Source organism: Balaenoptera borealis (assembly GCF_965194805.1).
Source record: "Balaenoptera borealis genome assembly, chromosome: 18".
Classification (NCBI taxonomy): Eukaryota; Metazoa; Chordata; class Mammalia; order Artiodactyla; family Balaenopteridae; genus Balaenoptera; species Balaenoptera borealis.
The window spans coordinates 59,839,371-59,852,841 of NC_138877.1; the positions used below are offsets into that span (position 1 = coordinate 59,839,371).

The 13,471-nt window shown below is 34.9% G+C and overlaps 1 long non-coding RNA gene across 2 annotated transcripts in view; it reads left to right on the top strand.

The window, feature by feature from the left end:
• Nucleotides 1-2,361: 2,361 nt before the first annotated feature.
• LOC309615494 overlaps nucleotides 2,362-13,471 on the top strand; it is a 150,922-nt gene continuing 139,812 nt past the window's right edge. For both annotated transcript variants that reach the window (XR_014236875.1, XR_014236876.1), the window contains exon 1: nucleotides 2,362-3,826. This is a non-coding gene — a long non-coding RNA (uncharacterized lncRNA). The remainder of the gene's footprint in view (nucleotides 3,827-13,471) is intronic.

A 13,471-nucleotide genomic window follows, 5' to 3' on the forward strand; every position in this document is an offset into this window, starting at 1 on the left:
CCTACTCAGAGTTATAATTGCTAGACCTAAATAATTCATTATGATTCTTTTCAAGAATATTGTATGTGGTGACTTCTGAGAAATTAGATGGAGAGGGAGTATAGCATCATTAGAGAAAACTAATGAAGTGATATAAATAAAAGGACTAATTGACAGCATGCATGGACCACAAAATTAGGACAACCATCAACTTACGAGAAATAATGGCCAATATACGATGGATATGATTACCCTATTTCAATGTAGCTGAGTTACTAGAAAATTACAGAGAGAAAGACTGCATGAAAAGCTTTTTAGTTTTGGTGTTCAAAGAAGGTTCTATAAGGAGGTGACATGTGAGCTATTAAGAGGCAAAGAGCATATGACAGTATGTGACTCAGATGCCATGAAGACCCAGGTTCCTGGGGAGAGGATTCCAGGCCGAGAAAAGAGTGATTGCAAAGGTCCTAAGTTGGGAAGGATTCTAATTAAACATGATACTGACTCTTTTTTTTTTTTTTTTTAGCATGGAGTGATGAATATTTTATTTCCTTCCATTCTTATGCTTTTCTTTCTGTTATTTTTGACATTAATTTGAAGACATATATTAATTTTACCTTTGACTAATAACAAATATTTGAGGATATTTTTTTTTTCTGAGCACAGATTTAACTATGTCACATGGGTTTTATAATATAGTGAATTTTTAATTGTTTTCTCATCTATAAGATGAAGACCGTAATAGCATGCATCTTCTAGGACTGTTGTAAGTATTAAATGATTGATGGATATAAAGGACTAAGAAGAGGGACAGAAATATAACAATTGCTCAACATATGTTAGCTATTTCTCCTGCTTCCTCTTCTCTTTATTATCATTCTTAATGATATCCATGTTTTATTATGAATTCTTTGTGCTTTATCATACATTATATGATTTTGTTCTGTTTTGTGCACTCTAGTGACTTAGATTATGTGCCTGTATTTGTGTTTCATGACTTATGAAATCTCGATAGGATTTTTACTCCAGTATAACATCCACAAAAAATATTAGAACATATATTTCCTTCTACGTGCACTTCACTCATTGTTATTTCTTGTTATTATCTCCACCTACACCACCCATTTTAACTTTATATATGTTTATAAAAATTATATTCTGTTCTGTAATGGGAGGTATTTAGAATTATCTCTGTAGTTAAATTGTTTATTACTCTTATTGCTGTATAAAAAAATATTCCAAAACTTAGTGACTTAAAACAGCAAACATTTGTATGCCTTTAGCTTCTGTGGGCCAGAACTCCAAGTGTTGCTTAGCTGTGTGATCTTGCCTCTAGTTTATTATCTCTCCTGAGGTTGCAGGCAAGCTCTTGGTCAGTCTCATCTGACCAAGCTTGACTGGTCGAGCTCAGTCAAGTCTCATCTCAGAGCTTGAATGAGAGAAGTGTTAGCAGGATTCGGTTCCTCAGGTTGTTGGACTGAGGCCCTCAGCTTCTCACGGGCTTAGCTCCCTTCCATGTGGGAATCTCCTTAGTGCAGCTTCATGTCATGGCAGCTGGCTTATTCTGGAGCAAGCAAGGGAGAGAAGCCAAGATGAAAGCCACTGTCTTTTTACAGTCTAATCTTAGAACTGCTTTCTGTCATATTCTATTCCTTAGAAGGAAGTTACTAAATCCAGCCCACACTCAAGGGAAGGAAATTACACGAGGGAATGAACACCATGAGGCCGGGACCAGCAGAGGGCCTCTTACAGGCTGCCTACATCACACAGATTCAGTGCTCAGAGCTTGATTTTTTATGATCTCAGAGTCAACAACTTTGCGTTACTTATTTTGATTTATCTTGTATTTGTTCCAATTTCCCACCATCAAATAGATTCTCCTGTCCTGACACTTGTGATTTGAGTTTTACATTTTAGGATTTGTGGTTTATGATTTATATTTTGGCACCCTTCCCACCCCCCCACACCCCGGCAAGAAAAAAATGGACCACAGGTCTTATGATTCTGGAATCTTCATCTATTTTGAGAATCCTGTCTGTTGTTCTCCCCCAAAAACCTGTTACCCAAGTATAAAATGATTGGCTTATACTTTCCTTGCAATAGAATTCTGACAATATTGCCTCCCTGTTTCATGGAGCTTGATGCTGAGGAAAATACTATCTCAACTCAGCCTCATTTTCCCACTGTAGATGATTTTCTTTATAGACACAGGCCAGTTATGTGCTAAAGAAGTAGGAGAGCAATAGTCTGGGACAGCTAGAGATTTCGAGTTACTTAGGCTGTCTCACACCAGTTTCTTCACAAGTCAGTGGTGGCTTTTACCTTGGGGGCATATAAATGATAGCTAACTATCATTTATATGGATATAAATGGACTATGGACTGAATGATTATAAGAGGCAGACATTGAGCTCAGTAACTATTCTACATTATTTTCATTGCCATGAAAATTCTATGAGATAGACACTATTTTACCCCAGTTGTACAACTGGGATAAGAGGTGTTCGATCTTTTATTCCAAAGTCTTGAGCCAGATATGCTTTTGTTTCTAAAATATTTCAGACAAGCAATGTGATCCTCTACTGTATTTTTGCCGTAACTCGAATTATCTACAGCAGTATGTCTAATCAAACATAATAAAAATATTAAAATACCTATAGTAAAGTATTTGGATATGCCCAGTAAGTGGAGTTAATAGAGATCCTAAGTGTCTTCATGGTAATTAGATTAAATTTTACCACCAAGTAGGACTGCACAAAACTTACAAAATCTTTTAGTTGTCATAGCCTTTGGATTTTGGAATTGCAGATGAGGAGATGTTGGCATGTGAATTTATAGAGATGTTATGCCCAAAGGCTAGCAGTTAGTAAGTGGTTTCCCTGGGATTTCGAGCCATGTGCCCAGACTCTAAAATCACATTCTTAAAAACTGCTACGCATCACTGCCTTAAAGATGTCTGGTGACCCTCAGTTTGGGGATTTGTCTTCCTGTTAGGATTTCTCCTGCCTGAGGTCAAATACTGATTCTGACACTCAAAAAAATGTCTGTGACACTGATCAATTTGCTGTGAATAATAATAACTTCCCTTGCAAATGACTTTCATGACACTAAATATGATCCATAAAAAAGACTTAGATTGTTAGGTAGTTAGTCAAACATTAGCAGCAAGGAGGTGACAGTGGTGAGAAAAACAAGAAGAAATCGAGTTACACACCCAGCCTTTGGGTACTCTTCCTTGACCGCACCCAGAACAGGCCAAACTATGGTCGTGTGGTGGGCAGCTTATCGTGATAAAGAGGGACACGGTAACACGAGGGGACTTCCCCGGGCTGCGCATGCCCAGACCAGACAGGCGTATAACCTATAGTTAACCCAAACTCATTATACCATAATTATAATAAAATCTACCTGTGGTTTTGCCCCCTACCCCGCGCGCCCCCTCCTCCCATTGGGCATTTCTTAGTGATTCAAGGATGGGAGCATGCAGCAGTAAACTTGTTACATAGCTCGGGACTGTCAATCAGATAATGATCCCCTGTCACTCACCCCCGCCTCCTTGCAAAATGCTCCTTAAAAGCGCCCTTAAGCCTGTACAGGAATGTTGGTTTCACTTCGCTGAAACAGCCCGCTCTCAGCAACAGCCCAATCTCTCTCTCTCTCTCTCTCTCTCTCTCTCTCCCTCTCTGACACTGTACCTATGTTAAACTCTGCGTTTAAGCTTAAAGTGGTACTTTGCAATTCTTTGCTTACTGGAACCGAGATCGCTGGTCCTGGCCTTCCGTTGACCTCCTCGGTTGAAGCTATTTTGTTACAACGCACGTCCGCCCGGTGACAAAATTTCTGCTAAGGTTAGTGTTTCATAAAAATACTTTTAAAATGAATCTCATGTTTAAATTCTGTGTATATTTTCTAATAAGTGTTGCCAGCATAGATGGAAATCCTTCCCTTTTATCATATACGTGTTTAAAAAGGAATCTCTAAGTGTGCTATGTAAGTGTGCTATGTAAGTGTGCTATGTAAGTGTGCTATGTAAGTGTGCTATGTACAAAAAGGTTTTGTATGGCTTCTGTACAGCCAAAGGGTACAATGTGGTCATGTAGACATGTAATCTCCCCCCATCCCGCTCTATCCACCTATCTGTATGAACGAGATGAGTCTTTAAGCTTTGAAATAACCAGTAAAATAACTAGAAAATCAATACAAAATCTTCCATTAGTAAAAAGAATCAAGGGGAAATATAGCATATAGCATATAGCATATACTATTGGACAAGATAATAAGGTCTTTCTGACATGGGATGGGTACTTTTTGTTTGACTGGTCAATAGCAATTTGGGGTTCCAACCGGCAGGAAGATGTGCATTGTCTTCTTTGAACACATATAAGATAATCGCGGAAAATCAATTCTATCCTGGGGTTCACCACTATCCTAGAACACTCCATATCAATGTGAATTCAGGGGCCACTTTGCCAGGCTACATGGGGCAAAACTAACTAAAAAATAAGTCAACAGTTTATACGTTTACAATATCTCAAGTCTGTGCACTGGTAGCTAGGGTGTAAAGTCCTGTCAGGACGTAGTCCTTGAATTGTACATCGTTCTAATGGCTTTGAGTTCCTAGCAACATATTCACCACTCTGTTCATCCCAATCTTCAGATTAACAATTTCTTCTTAAACACCGCAATTGAAAAAATGCAGTCAGGGTGAATGAGACTGGGGTAATCTTTTGTGGCTGTGCTACCCCTCTAGGAATGGATCTTTAAAGGACAGTTTGTGGGCTACTTTTGTATTTGTGGTGTGGGGAATGAACGCACAGCAAAAGAGGCTCAGCTTATTTCCCACTTACTCCTCCCCACCCTGGCCAAGCTCACTAAGTTTGGCTTGATGAAAAATAATTCACTTTTGCAGTCCAGCAGAAAATAATTATTTTATTTTGAGCCATTTGATGATTTGTGGCAGTACACGCAAACACACACACACACACACCATATAATATTTTTACTGATTGCTAGGCTCTGCTCTTTGCTTCCTCTGCTTTAAAGTAGAACCGAGGGATATTTGTGATGACCACAGTGGTGACTACAACACTCCATTATCCTGTAATATTCAACCAAGTCTCCTAAAGCTCTTATCGCAGGAGGCAAATGGTCTGCATCCCAAGATACGCTTAAAGCAGATGCTTCATTACTTATCAACTTCCTGGCTAAGATGAAGGCATCCATAATGACTTCCACACCACATGTAGATTTCTCTAACACACTGTTTTAAAGACAGTCATGTGCTATTCCCAGTTCCTGGTTATAGTTTTAATAATAGTCAGGATACTTGGATGTAAGTGAAAGAAGTATAATTAAAATGTGTATAAATAAATATGGTTGGGGAAACTAGTTCTAAACTAGTCTTAAATTTGAAACACATATTTTGTGCAGGAATCTTTATATGTTTTTATCTCTTTTGCTTAAATTCAAATATATTTAAAAGAATGAGTACTATATACCTGCCACATAAAATTGTTAATGTTGAAATTTTTTCACATTTGATATATGTGATTTTATAAAGTGTATACATTTTACTGACTGAAGTAAGGGAAACGATGAGTTTTCTCATCCCCTTCCACTCTCCCTGAGAGGATGATTCTTTGGAATGTCATTCATGGTTCTATAGTTTTACTATATACATACAAATATATCACAGCACTATTTGTAAACACAAATTTTGGAAACAGCCTAAATGCCTATCAATGTGGAAATGAGTATTCAATATTTTAAACATATACATAATAATTGTAAATATTGGTTATAAATAAATAAACTTGTTTATTAATAAATATAAAATATTATATTTATATAACTATTAATATATTGTTTATATTTTACAACATATTATATATAATTATTAATTATTATACTTATAGATAGTTATGGTTATACAAATATAACATTATTATATCGTGCAATTATATAGTAATATATAATTACTATAATTGAAACATACTAGTAATATCAATGAACGATTAATTATTAAGAATCAATGTAATATAACTGTTAATGTTGATATTATTATGCTATTATTTTACTATCGTGTTAATAACTATGTATGTTTCAAACATATACATGTATCTCATTTTAAATGTTCATAATACATCAGACTTTACTCTTAAAGATTGTTGAGTAATGATATAGGAAGGATGCTTGCCAGGTATGCTAATGCTGTCTGTATTATCAAATTTTAATCGGAAGTTCTTTGAAAACAAAGAAGTCTTCTGTACTGTCCTCAGAAAGTATTCTTCAGAATGACCATTAAATAAAACTGCAAAATTATGTTACTAACAAAATAATACAATTAGAAAATGCTGACTGTAACATAACTATGCCATAGGGTAAAAACAATTAATTTGCTTTGCTTTCTCCAGTAATTTGCTTTGCTTTCTCCAGTAATGTAAATATTGCTGACAGGGAAGTTTGGTAGCAATTTTTGTCAAGTAAATTTATTTTTTGCTTAGCAAAGCTAGAAGTCATGTAATAATGTCCATCAGTGTTGACCTCAGGGTTAAAGTTTAAATGTATCTTGCTAAATAAGTTGATCTACTCCTAAATGCTACCCATAGATTTTACAACTCTCTGGTTTCAGTTGTAAAATGTCAAAGAAGTGTGAAATAAAAGTTAAAGAAAATATTTTCAATAGAATTTTCTGCTATTGTGTATTTCCCAATTAATTAATTAATTAAATTTATAGGACTTGTGCTGTCAAATTTTAATTAAAAAGAAAAGGAATGCATTCGTATTCACAAGCCTAGGGAAGACTGTAATATTTGTAATCAATCAATTCCTATACCAGAGAGAAAATCATGGTGACATATATAATAAAATAGCTGATGGCAGAGTCCAAATAAGTGTCCTTTAAATCTTTGTAAATAAAAAGCATGCATTCTGTATTTCAATAATCAGCTATTTTTATTCATTTTTTTTGGCTTTAGACTAGGATTTTTTTTTTTATTCAAACAAAGTTACAAAAATTATAATCATCCTCATCAGTTCACTCAGTCCCATGTAATTAATTTTTTTTATCTTGATCTTTTGTTAGCACGTTTATGAATTCATCAGTTTTCCATTAGAGTTCTGAAAATGCTTATTCATTCAGTTCAGCAGTATAGTCAGTTACCAGAAACCTGTACTTGTCAGAGTCTTTTCCATGAATTCCTTGAAGATGAAACCCTTTTATAGGAACATTTTTGCAAAAGCATCAGAGTACACCCAGAACTGTCTGTAAATGACAAAAGACTTAAAAATGACCACGGTTAAAGATTTGATGAAAGTTCATAATAATGCAATTGACAAGGAAATTTAGTTATTTCTGAGATATACATTTTAAAATAATAACTAGAATTATGACTTATAACATTATACCACAACATATAAGATTTTTAGGAATTTCATGTAATGTCTGAGACATTTATATTAATATATTTCCATACAAATAACCCAAAGAAAGTTTAGTATTAGGGGTTTTTTTTTAATTTTTTAATTTTATTTTCTTTATTTTTTTATACAGCAGGTTCTTATTAGTCATCAATTTTATACACATCAGTGTATACATGTCAATCCCAATCGCCCAATTCATCACACCACCATCCCCACCTCCCCATGGCTTTCCCTCCTTGGTGTCCATACGTTTGTTCTCTACATCTGTGTCTCAACTTCTGCCCTGCAAACCAGTTCACCTGTAACATTTTTCTAGGTTCCACATACATGCGTTAATATACAATACTTGTTTTTCTCTTTCTGACTTACTTCAGTCTGGATGACAGACTCTAGGTCCATCCACGTCTCAACAAATGACTCAATTTCATTCCTTATGGCTGAGTAATATTCCATTGTATATATGTACCACTTCTTCTTTACCCATTCATCTGTCAATGGGCAATTAGGTTGCTTCCATGACCTGGCTATTGTAAATAGTGCTGCAATGAACATTGAGGTGCATGTGTCTTTTTGAATTATGGTTTTCTCTGGGTATATGCCCAGTAGTGGGATTGCTGGATCATATGGCAATTCTATTTTTAGTTTTTTAAGGAACCTCCATACTGTTCTCCATAGTGGCTGTATCAATTTACATTCCCACTAACAGTGCAAGAGGGTTCTCTTTTCTCCACACCCTCTCCAGCATTTGTTGTTTGTAGATTTTCTGATGATGCCCATTCTAACTGGTGTGAGGTGATACCTCATTGTAGTTTTGATTTGCATTTCTCTCATAATTAGTGATGTTGAGCAGCTTTTCATGTGCTTCTTAGCCATCTGTATGTCTTATTTGGAGAAATGTCTATTTAGGTCTTATGCCCATTTTTGGATTGGGTTGTTTGTTTCTTTAATATTGAGCTGCATGAGCTGTTTATATAGTTTGGAGATTAATTATTTGTCCGTTGATTTGTTTGCAAATATTTTCTCCCATTCTGGGAGTTGTCTTTTTGTCTTGTTTATGGTTTCCTTTGCTGTGCAAAAGCTTTCAAGTTTCATTAGGTCCCATTTGTTTATTTTTGTTTTTATTTCCATCACTCTAGGAGGTGGGTCTGAAGAGATCTTGCTGTGATTTATGGCAAAGAGTGTTCTTCCTATGGTCTTATATTTAATTTTTTAATCCATCTTTAGTTTATTTTTGTGTATGGTGTTAGTGTTCTAATTTCATTGTTTTACATGTAGCTGTCCAGTTTTCCAGCACCACTTATTGAAGAGACTGTCTTTTGTCCATTGTATATCATTGCCTCCTTTGTCATAGATTAGTTGACCATGGTGCGTGGGTTTATCTCTGGGCTTTCTTTTTCCATTGATCTATATTTCTGTTTTTGTGCCAGTACCATGTTGTCCTGATTACTGTAGCTTTGTAGAAGAGTCTGAAGTCAGGGAGTCTGATTCCTCCAGCTCTGTTTTTTTCCTTCAAGACTGCATTGGCTATTCTGGGTCTTTTGTGTCTCCATACAAATTTTAAGATACTTTGTTCTAGTTCTCTAAAAAAAATGCCATTGGTAATTTGATAGGGAATGCATTGAATCTGTAGATTGCTTTGGGTAGTATAGTGACTTTAACAATATTGATTCTTCCAATTCAAGAACATGATAATCTCTCCATCTGTTGGTATCATCTTTCATTTCTTTCATCAGTGTCTTATAGTTTTTTACATACAGGTCTTTTGTCTCCCTAGGTAGGTTTATTCCTAGGTATTCTTTTCTTTGTGTTGCAGTGGTAAATGGGAGTGTTTCCTTAATTTCTCTGTCAGATTTTACATCATTAGTGTATAGGAATGCAAGAGATTTCTGTGCATTAATTTTGTATCCTGCAACTTTACCAAATTCATTGATTACCTCTAGTAGTTTTCTGGTGGCATTTTTAGGATTCTCTATGTATAGTATCATGTCATCTGCAAACAGTGACAGTTTTACTTCTTCTTTTCCAATTTGTATTCCTTTTATTTCTTTTTCTTCTCTGATTGCCGTGGCTAAGACTTCCAAAGCTATGTTGAATAATAGTGGTGAGAGTGGACATCCTTGTCTTGTTCCCAATCTTAGAGGAAATGCTTTCAGTTTTTCACCATTGAGAATGATGTTTGCTGTGGGTTTGTCATATATGGCCTTTATTATGTTGAGGTAGTTTCCCTCTATGCCTACTGTCTGGAGAGTTTTTATCATAAATGGGTGTTGAATTTTGTCAAAAGCTTTTTCTGCATCTATTGAGATGATCATATGGTTTTTATTCTTCAATTTGTTAATATGGTGTATCACATTGATTGATTTGCATATATTGAAGAATTTTTGCATTCCTGGGATAAATCCCACTTGATCATGGTGTATGATCCTTTGAATGTGTTGTTGGATTCTGTTTGCTAGTATTTTGTTGAGGATTTTTGCATCTATATTCATCAGTGATATTGGTCTGTAATTTTCTTCTTTTGTAGTATCTTTGTCTGGTTTTGGCATCAGGCTGATGGTGGCCTCATAGAATAAGTTTGGGAGTGTTCCTTCCTCTGCAACTTTTTGGAAGAGTTTGAGAAGGATGGGTGTTAGCTCTTCTCTAAATGTTTGATAGAATTCACCTGAAAGTCATCTGGTCCTGGACTTTTGTTTGTTGGAAGATTTTTAATCACAGTTTCAATTTCATTACTTGTGATTAGTCTGTTCATATTTTCTATTTCTTCTTGGTTCAGTCTTGGAAGGTTATACCTTTCTAAGAATTTGTCCATTTCTTCCAGGTTGTCCATTTTATTGGCATAGAGTTGCTTGTAGTAGTCTCTTAGGATGCTTTGTATTTCTGCAGTGTCTGTTGTACCTTCTCCTTTTTCATTTCTAATTTTATTGATTTGACTCCTCTCCCTCTTTTTCTTGATGAGTCTGGCTAATGGTTTATCAATTTTGTTTATCTTCTCAAAGAACCAGCTTTTCGTTTTATTGATCTTTGCTATTGTTTTCTTTGTTTCTATTTCATTTATTTCTGCTCTGATCTTTATGATTTCTTTCCTTCTGCTAACTTTGGGTTTTGTTTGTTCTTCTTTCTCTAGGTCCTTTAAGTGTAAGGTTAGATTGTTTATTTGAGATTTTTCTTGTTTTTTTGAGGTAGGCTTGTATAGCTATAAACTTCCCTCTTAGAACTGCTTTTGCTGCATCCCATAGGCTTTGGATCATCGTGTGTTCATTGTCATTTTTCTCCAGGTTTTTTTTTTGATTTCCTCTTTGATTTCTTCAGTGATCTCTTGGTTATTTAGTAACGTATTGTTAAGCCTCCATGTGTTTGTGTATTTTACGGTTTTTCCCCTGTAATTCATTTCTAATCTCATAGCTTTGTGGTCAGAAAAGATGCTTGATATGATTTCAATTTTCTTAAATTTACTGAGGCTTGATTTGTGACCCAAGATGTGATCTATCCTGGAGAATGTTCTGTCCGCACTTGAGAAGAAAGTGTAATCTGCTGTTTTTGGATGGAATATCCTATAAATATCAATTAAATCTATCTGGTCTATTGTGTCATTTAAAGCTTGTGTTTCCTTATTAATTTTCTGTTTGGATGATCTGTCCATGGGTGTAAGTGAGGTGTTAAAGTCTCCCACTATTTTTGTGTTGCTGTTGATTTCCTCTTTTACAGCTGTTAGCAGTTGCCTTATGTATTGAGGTGCTCCTATGTTGGGTGCATATATATTTATAATTGTTATATCTTCTTCTTGGATTGATCCCTTGATCATTGTGTAGTGTCCTTCCTTGTCTCTTGTAACATTCTTTATTTTAAAGTCTATTTTATCTGATATGAGTATTGCTACTCCAGCTTTCTTTTGATTTCCATTTGCATGGAATATCTTTTTCCATCCCCTCACTTTAAGTCTGTATGTGTCCCTAGGTCTGAAGTGGGTCTCTTGTAGGCAGCATATATACAGGTCTTGTTTTTGTATCCATTCAGCAAGCTTGGTCTTTTGGTTGGAGCATTTAATCCATTTACATTTAAGGTAATTATCGATATGTATGTTTCTATTACCACTTCCTTAATTGTTTTGGGTTTATTATTGTAGGTCTTTTCCTTCTCTTGTGTTTCCTGCCTAGAGAAGTTCCTTTAGCATTTGTTGTAAAGCTGGTTTGGTGGTGCTGAATTCTCTTAGCTTTTGCTTGTCTGTAAAGCTTTTGACTTCTCCATCGAATCGGAATGAGATCCTTGCCAGGTAGAGTGATTTTGGTTGTAGATTCTTCCCTTTCATTACTCTAAGTATATCATGCCACTCCCTTCTGGCTTGTAGAGTTTCTGCTGAGAAATCAGCTGTTAACCTTATGGGAATTCCCTTGTATATTATTTGTTGTTTTTCCCTTGCTGCTTTCAATAATTTTTCTTTGTCTTTAATTTTTGCCAATTTGATTACTATGTGTCTCTGCATGTTTCTCCTTGGGTTTATCCTGTATGGGACTCGCTGCACTCCCTGGACTTGGGTGGCTATTTCCTTTACCATGTTAGGGAAGTTTTCTACTATAATCTCTTCAAATATTTTCTCTGGTCCTTTCTCTCTCTCTTCTCCTTCTGGGACCCCTATAATGCGAATGTTGTTGTGTTTAATGTTGTCCCAGAGGTCTCTTAGGCTGTCTTCATTTCTTTTCATTCTTTTTTCTTTAGTCTGTTCCGCAGCAGTGAATTCCACCATTCTGTCTTCCAGGTCACTTATCCGTTCTTCTGCCTGTTATTCTGCTATTGATTTTAGTTTGTTTTTATAACCCCAAAGTATGTTCATTTGATTTTCAAAAGCTATTCTGTACTCAAGTAATCATGTGAGGTTTTTTCTATCATTCTTTCAATTTTCTTAATGTTATGGATTGATTTTCAAATGATAAATCATGTTTGCATTTCTAGAATAAACTCAATTTTAATGTAAGGTTTTATTCTTTCATTAGGATAATGTAGATATTTAATGTCCTTAATGTTCTTTCATACCAGAATTCATTAACATTTTATTTGGAATTTTTGCACCTATGATCATAAGATATTAGCCTGTAATAGCTTATACATTAGTTTGTAATCCTTGATATAATTTGGTATCAGTGTTCTAGCAGCCTCAAAATGTAACTTCTATTTTCTGGAATGTTATTGTCTCCTTAAGTCCTTGGAAGAATTTACCAGTGATATCCTCTGAACTTGATGGTTTACTTGAGGGAAAGATTTTTGGGTTCAGTGGTTTAAATAGCTTAGAACTATTCATAATTTCACTGATCACTTTGGTAATATTTATGCTCCCAGAAGTTTTCTTTTTTGTTTTTTGTTTTTACTTAATTTGAAATGTTATACTATGAACATCAATTAACTTAAAATTTCCTATTTAGATTTTTTAGATGACAGTAAGTGTTGTAGTAGCATCCATTTTTAAATAAGTTTGATATTGCCAATTTATGCCTTCTCTCTATTATTTTGTTCAGACTGTTAAAAAGATAAACTGAGACATAATAAAAATTTAAGAATTCGAGCAAAAATCAATTCAAATCAAGCAGCATTCAATCTAGAAGATAGGAGCTCCTAGGGGCTGTACAAAATGAAAGACTTTTATAGCCAAAAGGGAGAGGGAATAAAGTTTATTTATACTTTATTTATACTAAAAAGGGGATTGGTTACTGAAAGGTTACTTTCCTTTAGAGGATAGTAGGGGTCTGTCAGGCAAATGACCTAACTAGTACTGATCAGGCAATTCCTACTGACTGGTTTAAGATTCTGTTTTTGAGAGAGTCAAAACTGTAGTTAAGTCTCCTTTAGTGACACTTAGTGTAGCAATTCCATTTCAGGTCTCTTTTCAACAAGTATTAATACACATAGAAAAATATGTATCAATATTTTTCAAAGTAATAATACTTATGGATTTTCTCTCTTTGGCTTTTGTTTCCTTTTCAAAAATACATATATGTTATTATCTTTATTCTCTTTCTGATAATTTTGTCTTTTTAATTTTATTAACGTTTCCAACTTTTTCAGATGGATTCCTAGATCAT